Here is an 11082-nt window from a genome sequence, read left to right as displayed (position 1 = left end):
GGAAATTTGGGGCTTCAATAAAAGAGCTAGAGAAGGAAAAGCATTTAAGGGACCAGTTTGAGAAAGAGACAGTAATAGTTTGTTTCTCAGAGGGCACAGCTTCCCCAGAGTACGGGTAGGAATTTACCAGGTCACACATGCACACACACACACACACACACACACACAGGGCACATTTAGAATGACCTAGTTGCATATTAAAACTTAGGGGTGACTGAGTGTGCTATTGTGGGCATAGAAAGAGTAACACGCACCCCTGTAATGAAACAGAATGTGTCCTTTCTCTGGGTTGAAATTCCCAAACTCCAGTTTTAAAGGGATCTTACTTTATTGTTATTTTCTTTAACAGAAGACTTTGAGGTGTGAATCGAAAGCTGTTACTCTCCCCCGAGTCTGACTGCCGGATTACCAAACCTCGGCCGGTACCCCGAAATGAATGGGCGTATTATGCCTTCCATTAAAAGTTGTGGCTCTTAATTAAAAACGCGATCGTGGGTCTTTATGGAGACATTGTTTAGGTTTTCTTTAGCTGTTAACACATAATAAATCATTTTAAAAGGACCTTTCCCCCGTTGCTTAATGGTTAGTGTATTTTTAAAAAGCAATTCGAAAATAAAACGAGGATTAAATTTAGTGTTTGACAAGGTGCTAAGGGGCTCACCACCTTGGCTGGGCTAAAGACAAGAAGGCTTTACTTGATCTGCTACTGACCTGATTGTCTCCCCAACTCCAACGGCAGGGTGACTTTGGTGTCAAAAGTTTAACTTGTGGGGACCCGGAAAAATTGCAGACAAACTTCCCTTTATTATCTTGTAATCGTGCAACGCCCAACTCTGCTGAGAAGAAAAGCCTGCTTCTTTTATGAACTCTCCAGTGATGCCATAAAGCAAGGGATCGTGTGGGTCGTGTGCAGGCACACATGAATGATCCATAAATACCAAAGCTCTTGGTTGCATTTCTTCTTCCTGACATAGGTTCCTTGCCAGCAGAGTAAATGGCTTGCGACCTTGGCGTCCGGTCCAGGAGGGGCTTCCGCGCTTAACGAAGCAGGAAGTGCCACGAGTCTGAGTGATGGTGTTGAACGTGGCCTGACGTATTGGGTTGTTCCTAGGGCCTTTGGGTTGGATGGTACAGTGGCATGATGGGAGACCTTGGTTGTGCAGTGGACCCTATTGGAATGCCTGTGGACTGCATTCCTCTGCAAAGCAGGAAGTCAGTTCCTCATAGGGACGTGATGAGACGACAGATATCAAAGCGTTTTGCAAAAGGCCAGTCACCGGGCGAATGAACGAGGTCCGTCATTAGGATGATGATCCCAACCGGGTTTTTCCAACCATTTTACAAAATCATTTTCCGGCCAGGTGTCTAGTTGCCTGTGGAGATAGTTTTGGGTTTGTGTGTTCCCTTCCCTGATAAAATTGTCAGCTCGAGAAAGGCATTATCTTGTTTGCTACTGGCCAAGAAGCTTGCTGTCCACAGTGTTGCCCTTGCTTTGGGGCGCCCATCCGGGGCTTGGGGCTCAGCGTCAGAACCTCCAGGGTGCAGTGTCCCCAGGAAGCCAGGAGAGGGCAGGCTGTCCCTCTTCTCTTTGTACCTGGGACACCCGTGGCCTCTGGGCTTCCCTCGCCCTGTCCTGGCTGTGACCTTCACTCCTGTGTGCCATGGAGACCACACACACAGCGGGCAGTGGTTTTTTTCGATGTGTTTGCTGAAAGGAAAGGGAATTTAGGAGGAATTCTCCAGAAACTCCAAAATGCCAGACTTCTCATTCCTGGTTACGGTCCATTCCATAGTTTATCCCGGATTCAACCTGTGGTCCATCCCTCTGGATCTCGCCCCGTGGGTGGCAGCCTTCACCTGACTTTGCCCAGCCTCGTGTCCGTCTGCCTCATTTTCAGTCCTGGCTTTGGCCCCCCCCCCCCCCCCCCCCCCCCCCCCCTTTTCTGCCCCCGTGTTTCCCCCCCCCCCCCCCCCCCCGAATTCTCTTTTTGACTCTCAGATTTCCCCCATCCTCCGCACTTCGGAGGAGAGGTTTTGTGCCGATGTCCATTCTTAATGTTTATTTATTTTTGAGACAGAGAGAGACAGAGCATGAACGGGGGAGGGTCACAGAGAGGAGACACAGAATCTGAAACAGGCTCCAGGCTCTGAGCTGTCAGCACAGAGCCCGACTCGGGGCTCGAACCCATGAACCGTGAGATCATGACCTGAGCCGAAGTCAGACGCTTAACCGACTGAGCCACCCAGGCGTCCCCGATGTCCATTCTTTTCACACATCTTGATCAGGAGCGTAGCTCTCACCCAGCATAGGAAGGATCCCAGCAGAACCCACGATGTCAGCATTTACCTTGGAATGTGACGTGCCAGCACATGGCTTTCCACTCTGACAAGGGACATGCTCTGTCTCCTCCCTGTCAGCTCTGCCACCTTTGCCTTTGAAGAACAGGATCTCCTATTTGGGAGGTCTTAAGAGTTATCCTTGAGTAGCGAGTAACGGTCTTCCGGGCTGAGCTGGGAATCCACAGTGGGCAATGGTGACAAATGTGGAAGTGAGCGGGCCATGACCAGAGGCCGCTCATTTCCTTTAGGAAGTGTTGTTGGCTTCTCTTGTAAAGCTTCAGGCCAACGGAGTAATCCTTTGCCTCAGAAACATGCGAAGAGAACCTTGTTGCGTTCCTGAAGGGTTGCCCTTACGTCTGAAGGCAGCGATCGAGTCTTGGAGTATTTTTCAGATTAAAAATCCCTATTTCTTGCAACGCTTCTTCTATGGCATGGTCTCACCATCCTGGCTGCACGCCTCTGAGTAATAAGAACACTAGCTAACTTCTGCTGAGTGCTTACTATGCGCCAGTGCTAAGAACTCGATAAGTATTGATTATGATTCTAGTACCATTTTCCTAGTATCCTACACTTTTATACAGCAGACCCTTGAACAACATGGGTTTGAACTATGTGGTTGTTTTTTAAAAAAATAAATATGGGGGGGTGCTGGGTGGCTCAGTCAGTTAAGCATCCAGTTTTGGCTCAGGTCATGATCTCACGGTTCATGGGTTCGAGCCCCGCATTGGGCGCTCTGCTGACAGCTCGGAGCCTGGAGCCTGCTTGGGGATTCTGTGTCTCCCTCTCTGTCTGCCCTCACCCTATTGTGCTCTGTCTCTGTCTCTCAAAAATTAATAAAAATGTTAAAAACATTTTTTTAAAAAATGGGTTTTATTTCAATAAATATAATATAGTACTCTAAATGTGTTTTCCTTAAGATTTTCTTTTTATAAATTTTTTTAAGTTTATTTCGAGAGAGCGTGAGAGAAAAAAATGAATGAGTTGGGGAGGGGCAGACAGGGAGAGAGAGAATCCCAAGCCCAATGCAGGGCTGAAACCCATGAACCATGACATCATGACCTGAGCCAAAATCAAGAGTCAGATGCCTAACTGACTGATCCACCCAGGCGTCCTTTCCTTAGGATTTTCTTAATAACACTTTCTTTTTCCTAGCTTACTTTGCTGTGACAAAACAGTATATAATACATATACAGAGTATGTGTATAAAAAAATTTTTTTTTAATGTTTATTTTTGAGAAAGGTGGAGACAGAGTGTGAGCAGGGGAGGGGCAGAGAGAGAGAGGGAGACACAGAATCTGAAACAGGCTCCAGGCTCCGAGCTGCCAGCACAGAGCCCGACGGGGCACTCAAACTCATGAATCATGAGATCATGACCTGAGCCAAAGTTGGATGTTCAACACCTGAGCCACCCCAGCGCCCTACAGAATATGTGTTAATTGACTGTTTATGTTATTGGTAAGGCTTCTGGTCAACAGTAGCTATTGGTAGTTAAGTTTTGGGGGAGTCAAAAGTTACAAGAGTGGATTTTCAACTGCGTGGAAAGGGGGAGTCCATGTCAATGCCTTGCTCATGTTGTTAAAGGATCAGCTTTATCCTTTATCCATTATCTTTATCCTTTATCCTTTGATAAATGCTCAGTTTAGGGAAGTATGAAACATGCCGTATCAAAGGAAAAAGAAAAATCTCCTTTTCCCCCAATCCTTCAGTCCTGTTGCACAGGGGCCCCTGTAATGATTTTGTGGATGTCCTTTCAAATGTTTTCTGAGTATTACAAGCATACGTTTGCAATACGTCGTCTCTCTGCTCCACGAGTGGGGTTACACTAACGAGTACAGCTATGTCCTAAGTTTTTTCCATGGAACGATAAACTTGTGACACCATTCCAGACTTTGTCTCCGAAAGTAGTTTCTCATAAATGCGTGGGTGTGACATAGACACTATTTTTAATAGAAATATTTGATAAAGCCCCAAAAAACCCAAATGCAATGCATGTAAATTTATGTGCACGATTATATTTATAATAAAATGAATCCTTGTTTGCGTCTCAAGTTCAGAAGAGGCACAGGAGCAACTGTGTTGAAGCTTCATATGTGTTCCTCCCATTTTCCTTCTACTTTCCCTCCAGACATCCCCACTTTTTCTCATTCCCTTGCTTTTCTTAGTGGTTTTAGTATGTATGTGTTTGTCTCCCAGTAATATGTTGTCTTGTCTCGTGTTGCTATGCAGAAATTTCTCTACCCGTTAAGAGGTTGTTTTCAGTTTTCTACTGTAGCAAATAATGCCATCAATATTGTATATGTCTCCTATTTTATTTTTTAACGATTTTAAAATATTTTTTATCTGCGAGAGAGAGCGTGCGCACGTGTGAGGGGGAGAGGAGCAGTGAGAGAGAGAATCCCAAGCAGTCTCCATGCTGTGAGCACAGAGCCCGACTCAGGGCTCGATCTCACGAACCATGAGATCATGACCTGAGCTGATCTAGAGTCAGACGCTTAACTGACAGCCACCCAGGCGCCCCTGTCTCCTACCGTATTTTTAAAAAATGGTCGCATTGTACGGCTGACTGTTTATTCCTTTGTTAACAGGTGTGTGTGCCTGTGTGTATGCATGTATCTGTTCTGCTGGGTGTACTCCCTATAGAGAGTACGTTCATGCTCCCAATTCTGGATGAATCCACTGTAATTGTCGGCAGTTGTCTTTCTGCTTGATGGATAAGAATATTTGTTAGTTTTCTCACCAGCCAGCACAGCTGTTAGCCACACCTGCAGATTCAGACTTTATCCTTCCATTCACATTTCTTTGTCTAGCAGCCATAAGACATCTTGCTTCTGTACCTGTAATTTTCACCCCCGGTCCTTGACTAATGCTCCTTCTATCTACCTCCTAGAGTTTATTCACAAAAGCTTAGGCTTATACTGTTTACATTTTGTTAGCTAAGCAGGGCTGCCTTTCCTGATGGTTTGAGTTGATTGTAAAAGTTGAGAACTAATCCTCAGCATTTATTCGGTTATAGATATGTAGTGATTGATCTCTGTGGAACCAAGTCATAGGCTAGGATTACATTTCCATTAATATGTGTAGGGTGTGATAATCTCTGTGCCACTGAAAGGAGAATCTTTCTCTTCATCCAAGTTCGTATGGGCTCTCCCTTTATTTCCTATTCAGAGTTGCCTTTATTATTCTCAAAATTTTCCCAGTCCTCAGTCCCAAGAATTCTATCAATTTCTCCCTCCCTGACTCCTGCCTTGAACTCACTGTCCACCTGAAATGGTTGTGATGTGAACTTGATGCTATCATAGGAATTCTCTTTTCTTCTGGGTCATATTCATTTGTAGATTCCATATCTTTCAGAGTCTTGGTTTATTCTCTTCTATTGCAGATAGTTTCCTAAGAATAGGTTCACTGGATGTAAACTTGCTGTGAATTTTTTAGAATTATGAAAAATCTCTGTTTTACCCTTTTGTTGATTGGTACGTGGGCTGATAACACAAAGCAACATTAGTCAACTTTTGTAAGAGGTCACTTACTCAGTATTATTCATAATACGTTGTATTTTGCACTAGAGATGAAAAGACATATAAAATTTTGCCGTGGAGTTGTTCACAGTGTAGTGGGAAAGAAGAAATAAACACACACATGATATACAGTGATAACTGCTGTCATGACAACAACATGCAATGAGATACCGAAATAGGTGCTACAGATCATAAGTGCAATACTGGATAATAATAGACACAGTTATTTGGGGGGGGGAAATAGCTATGCTGTAAATATTTGACCTATCTCACTTAATTCTTACAACAACCCTGTGAGGTAGGGTTCTGATACTCTTCTCATTCTCAAAGATGAGGAAACTGAGGCTCAGAGAGGTTGAGTAAATTGCCCCTGTTCCAGAGGACATTGCTAAAAACAAGACAGCAGGTCCCAAGTGGAGTCGTATATGCTAAGTCCCACATCACCAAACCAAGGCTAACTTCATTGCAGTCTCAGCTCTTCCAGAAACGGAATCTTAAACCAGTCCGTCACGAAGTGTCTGATCCGCATTAGTTATGTCATCTGCCTGATAGACCCCCGCCACTCCCTAAAGGGAAGTGACTAATGTAACTTCCTTGTTCCCACTCTCTCATGCCTGTAAAAGTCTTTCATTTTGTACAAGCACTTGGAGCTCCTTTCTGTCTCCTAGATTTACGTAGCAGAGAGATTAAGAGAAACCATTCCATTTGCAATTGTACCAAAAAGAATAAAAAAACCTAGGAATAAACTTAACCAAATAGGCAAAAGATCAATCTGTTCTCTAAAAAGTATAAAACGTTGAAAGAAATTGAAGATGACATAAACCAGTGAAAAGGTATCCCATGCTCATGATTGGAAAAACCCATATTGTTAAAATGTCCCTACTACTCAAACCAATGTATATATTTAATGCAACCCCGTCAAAATACCAACAGCATTAAAAAAAAGAGTACATGGAAAAAGAGTTACCATGCAGATCTAGGTAACTGAGTTTACCTTCTTAATCATTCATTCCATCATTCTGTGTCCCAGTTTATATTCAGTAGAAGATAGAGCTGTGGCTGGTATCCTTAGAGATGGTTTTCTGGAGCAGGTGAGGAAGGAAACGTAGCCTTGAGGGATTTTCATTTGAATAAACCGGCGAGAGGATTCCTAGTTAAATTCTCTTGCAGTGGGTGAAGCCCAGGTGTGCAAGTACGTTTTTTCCCTTTACCTTTAGAATAATTTTCCAAGCTCTTTCTTAACAGGGATTCCTTTTTCTCTCTCCTCCTCCATGTCACATAATAATCCTGAGTGGTCAGATGACCAAAGAGGTCCCTTTCTTTTCTCTCCTCTCTCGTTGAGGCTGGGATGTTCATTACATCTGAAGTTTGGTCACTGTGCTGGTATTGTGCTTCCTTGAGGCTCCGAAGCTTATTGTAGTCTCCCGAGGTTCATTACCCAGCCATTCTTCTGTGCCCCTGAGGGCTGAAAGAGTTCCCACTGCTCAAGCAATCAACCTACCACAGTCTGGGGGACACCTCTCCCCTTTTCTTGGCGGCCTCCAAAGCCAGCCTCCCTCTCTCTCTGTCTCTATCTCTGTGTCTCTCTACTTCTCTGTCTCTGTCTCTTACATATACCCACACCTCTTCTCTCTCTCAACCCCAAACACTCAATCCTTTCAATGAATTGAGGCGCCTAAAAACCACGAGGAGCTGGCGACCTGAAACAACTTCTGTTCTCAGCTCCGCAGAAGTCTCCATGGTAAGAAATGATGGAGGCAGCACAGACAGACACAGGGCTGCTGGAGAAGGCTGAACGGGCACCACCATATGGTGGGATGTCAAAGATGGTTCTGCTGTAGGACAGCAATTGGCGGTTTTCCCGGAGACCAGCGGCATTCACTTGTTTTTGTAATGTCTGTGGATGCTTTCTTTTTATATTTTTTTTAGTGTTTATTTTTGAGAGAGAGAGCACGAGCAGGGGAGGGGCAGAGAGAGGGAGACACAGAACCCGAAGCAGGCTCTAGGCTCTGAGCTGTCAGCACAGAGCTCGACGTGGGACCCGAACTCACAAACTGCAAGATTATGACCTGAGCTGACATCGCGTCGCACATTCAACCGACTGGGCCACGCAGGCGGCCCTCTTATACTTTAAATACACTTAAAAAAAAAAAACAACAGTAAAGGCTTAGCAGCTTCTTTGGAATGCAGGCAGTGAGAGGGAAGAAGGCAAAGAAAAAAAAAGTAGAAATCCAAGTGAATGATCTTGGCACAATCTTGCCATTTCCTTCCGGGATTCGGTTGAGCTCAGTGGCTGAACACGGTGGGGAGGTCACCCCTCAGCGCCTTCCCTCTGGACGCTCAGGGGCCATGGGCAGGGAGGTTGGGGGGTGGCTCCTGACGACCTGTTCCCATTTCTCTGGCATCTTCCTGCTGTTTTACAGTAGCTGGTCTCCAGCAAGGACAGGATGTGGCTTCACAGGGAAGGCCTTTGACCTCCTGGGCTCTCTGTGACCTCACAGGTGGACTTTGCCAGTGGTTTGAGCTTGGTCAGTTGCCTCCATGTTTAAGAATCCTCGCTGGAAAGCCCCTTCCTCCATGAGTACCTTGCTGTTTTCCAGGGTCCCGTAGGAGGGGAAACGGGTCCGGTCGTGGCTCTCCTACCCTCAGAAGTCTCTGCAGGGCACTCTAAAACTGGTAGAGTGAAAACAGGCATTTGAGCTGAATTGGTTTTGTAAGACATCTTCCTGAGGCCTAGTGAGACTCTAAATATCCTATTAGAGTTGTTTAGTGCTGTAGCACTGTTCGAAAAATGGATACCAGCTTGGGCCTTCTTTGTGCATGAAAATAAGAAACATGAAGAATTTCTTTAAGAAAAAAAACTGAGATTTGGGGAATGTCCCCTCTTGAAAAGTCACAGAAAGTAACTAGCGAAACTGCAATTTTTTGGTCGACTTGGATGGAATCGTTGGTTACGCAGAATCGAAAGGCGGCTTTGGAGAAAGCAAGGTTGGCATCTTACACCAAAGGGAAGCATCAGTCAGCCATGTCTTAACCCCGTGGTCTTCAATTTCCAAAGCTTTACAGAAAAAGGAGCCATTATTCCAAGCCTGAAATCATTATAAAGGATGAGGGCCCACAAAGGATGAAATACTCTCAAAAATTAAATTCTGGCAATATAATTACAAATGATTTTTTGATGAGGAAAAGGAGAAGACGTCTATAAAAATCGATGCGGCTAGACTTTCTGATTAATCCCATTTTAAAAGAACACGTACTCGAGATGTAAGGACAGGCACGATAGAACAGAAAAGACAGGTTGGTACGAATGGGAGCGTAGCACCGAGCCTTGGCAGGAACGCCAAGGGCTTCCTGAAATGTGTCCCGAACGTCCTGAGGGGTGTGCCTGCCTCTCCCTGGGCAAGTGGTCTGACAGTTAAGACAGATGCAGAGAAAACAGAATGATTCAGACATTTTTAAAATTTGCCTCTGTTCTGTTTGGCCTATTTCTCCATCTCTACATGTGAACAAAATCCTAAGGGTAGGAATTGCGACTCTCTGCCATAGTAATTGTACAACAGGAGCATTTTAATTTTTATACTTACACCGTGTTTTTGTGATTAGGATTGTTCTTGTTGTGGAAAACGCGTTAAGTGTTCTTTTCCTATGTTCCTAAACAGCTGAATTGACATAAAAATTAACTTTTTTTTTTTTTTATGTTTGTTTATTTTGAGAGAGCATGCACAGGGGATAGGTGGAGAGGGGAGGAGAGAGTGAGGGAGTGAGAGAGAATCCCAAGTGGGCTTTGCACTGTCAGCACAGAGCCCGATGTGGGGCTCGATCCTGTGAATACTGAGCTCTATGACCTGAGCCAAAATGAATTGTTGGATGCTTAACCGAATGAGCCACCCAAGTGTCCCAAGAGTTAACTATTTCTTGAAACTTTGAAAGGATTTATTTGTAAAATGAGTTAAGGCCTCATTGATATGTAGGTCTTTAATAATTTTTTTTTTTTTTTTACTTCTATCATTATTAAGCGTTTTGACTTTCCTGTGTATTCTGTGTCAATTTTCATAATTTATGTTTTTCTAGATGATTGCCATTTCCTAAAATAGAAAGTTAATATACAGTGTTTGTTGCAGTTTAAAAAAATTCTTTCTCCATGCCTATACATGGCTATAAATGGTAATATGTCTTTCTTAGCCTTTAAATTGTGTACTTGTATTTTTTTCTTTGTGATCCTTTTAACTTTATTTTTCTTTCTTTCGGTTTATAGACACTTAACATTTATTATTCCTTTCTCCTTTTGTAGGTGTACATGTACACATTTATATTTTTTAATCTCTTGAAGGCATGTGTTTTAGTTCTTTTACGTCCATTGTTTTTACTAATAAAAGGCATTTAAGGGTAGGAATTTCTCTTTGACTTCAGCTTTGGCTGTAGGGCATGAATCAGATATTGTTGTTACTTTCCTTAAAAAATTTTTTTTAAGTTCATTTATTTATTTTGAGAGAGAAAGCATGAGCGGGGATGGGGTGGAGAGAATCCCAAGCAGACTCAGTGCTGTCAGCAGGGAGCTCTGTGTGGGCTTGAACTCAGGAACCGTGAGATCATGACCCGAGCCGAAACCGGGAGTTTGATGCTCAACCGACAGAGTCGCCCAGGGCCCCATGTTAGCATTACTTTCTAAAGAGTCTGATCGCAGTTTTTTAAAACTTGGTATTTGGAAATATTTCTGCATTCACAGGAATGTTGCAAAATTAGTACAAAGCCCCCTGGCTTCCTCTAAGGTCATGTAACATCTTCTCTGAGCTGGGTAGGGTTCTCAGAGCTAAGAATTTGGTACGATACTGTTACATAAACTACAGGCTTTAGCGAGATTCCATGTTTTTCAACTAATGTTTTCTAATCCTGGACTCCACATTGCATTCGGTTTTCATTTCTCCTTGGCTACCTCCAATCTGTCCCATTCTCCTGTCTTTCTTTGTTTTTCAGGGCCCTCACACTTGTGAGTAGTACTGATTAGTGGTTTTGTAGAGTGTCCCTCTGTTTGAGTTTGATGTTTTCTTATAATTTGATGGAGGTTATTGGTTTTTGGCAAGGATACCCACTGAAGTGACACGTTCTTGCCTAGTGCAGGGGATCCGTGATGTGGATGTGCCTTGTTCTTGGATGTTGATGTTCTTGGATATTGTTGGATTTGATTTTGATCACTTGGTTGAGATCTGCTAGCTTTCTGTAAAGTGCA

Source organism: Panthera uncia, chromosome E1, assembly GCF_023721935.1.
Source record: "Panthera uncia isolate 11264 chromosome E1, Puncia_PCG_1.0, whole genome shotgun sequence".
Classification (NCBI taxonomy): Eukaryota; Metazoa; Chordata; class Mammalia; order Carnivora; family Felidae; genus Panthera; species Panthera uncia.
Note: the sequence above shows the minus strand (reverse complement) of the source record.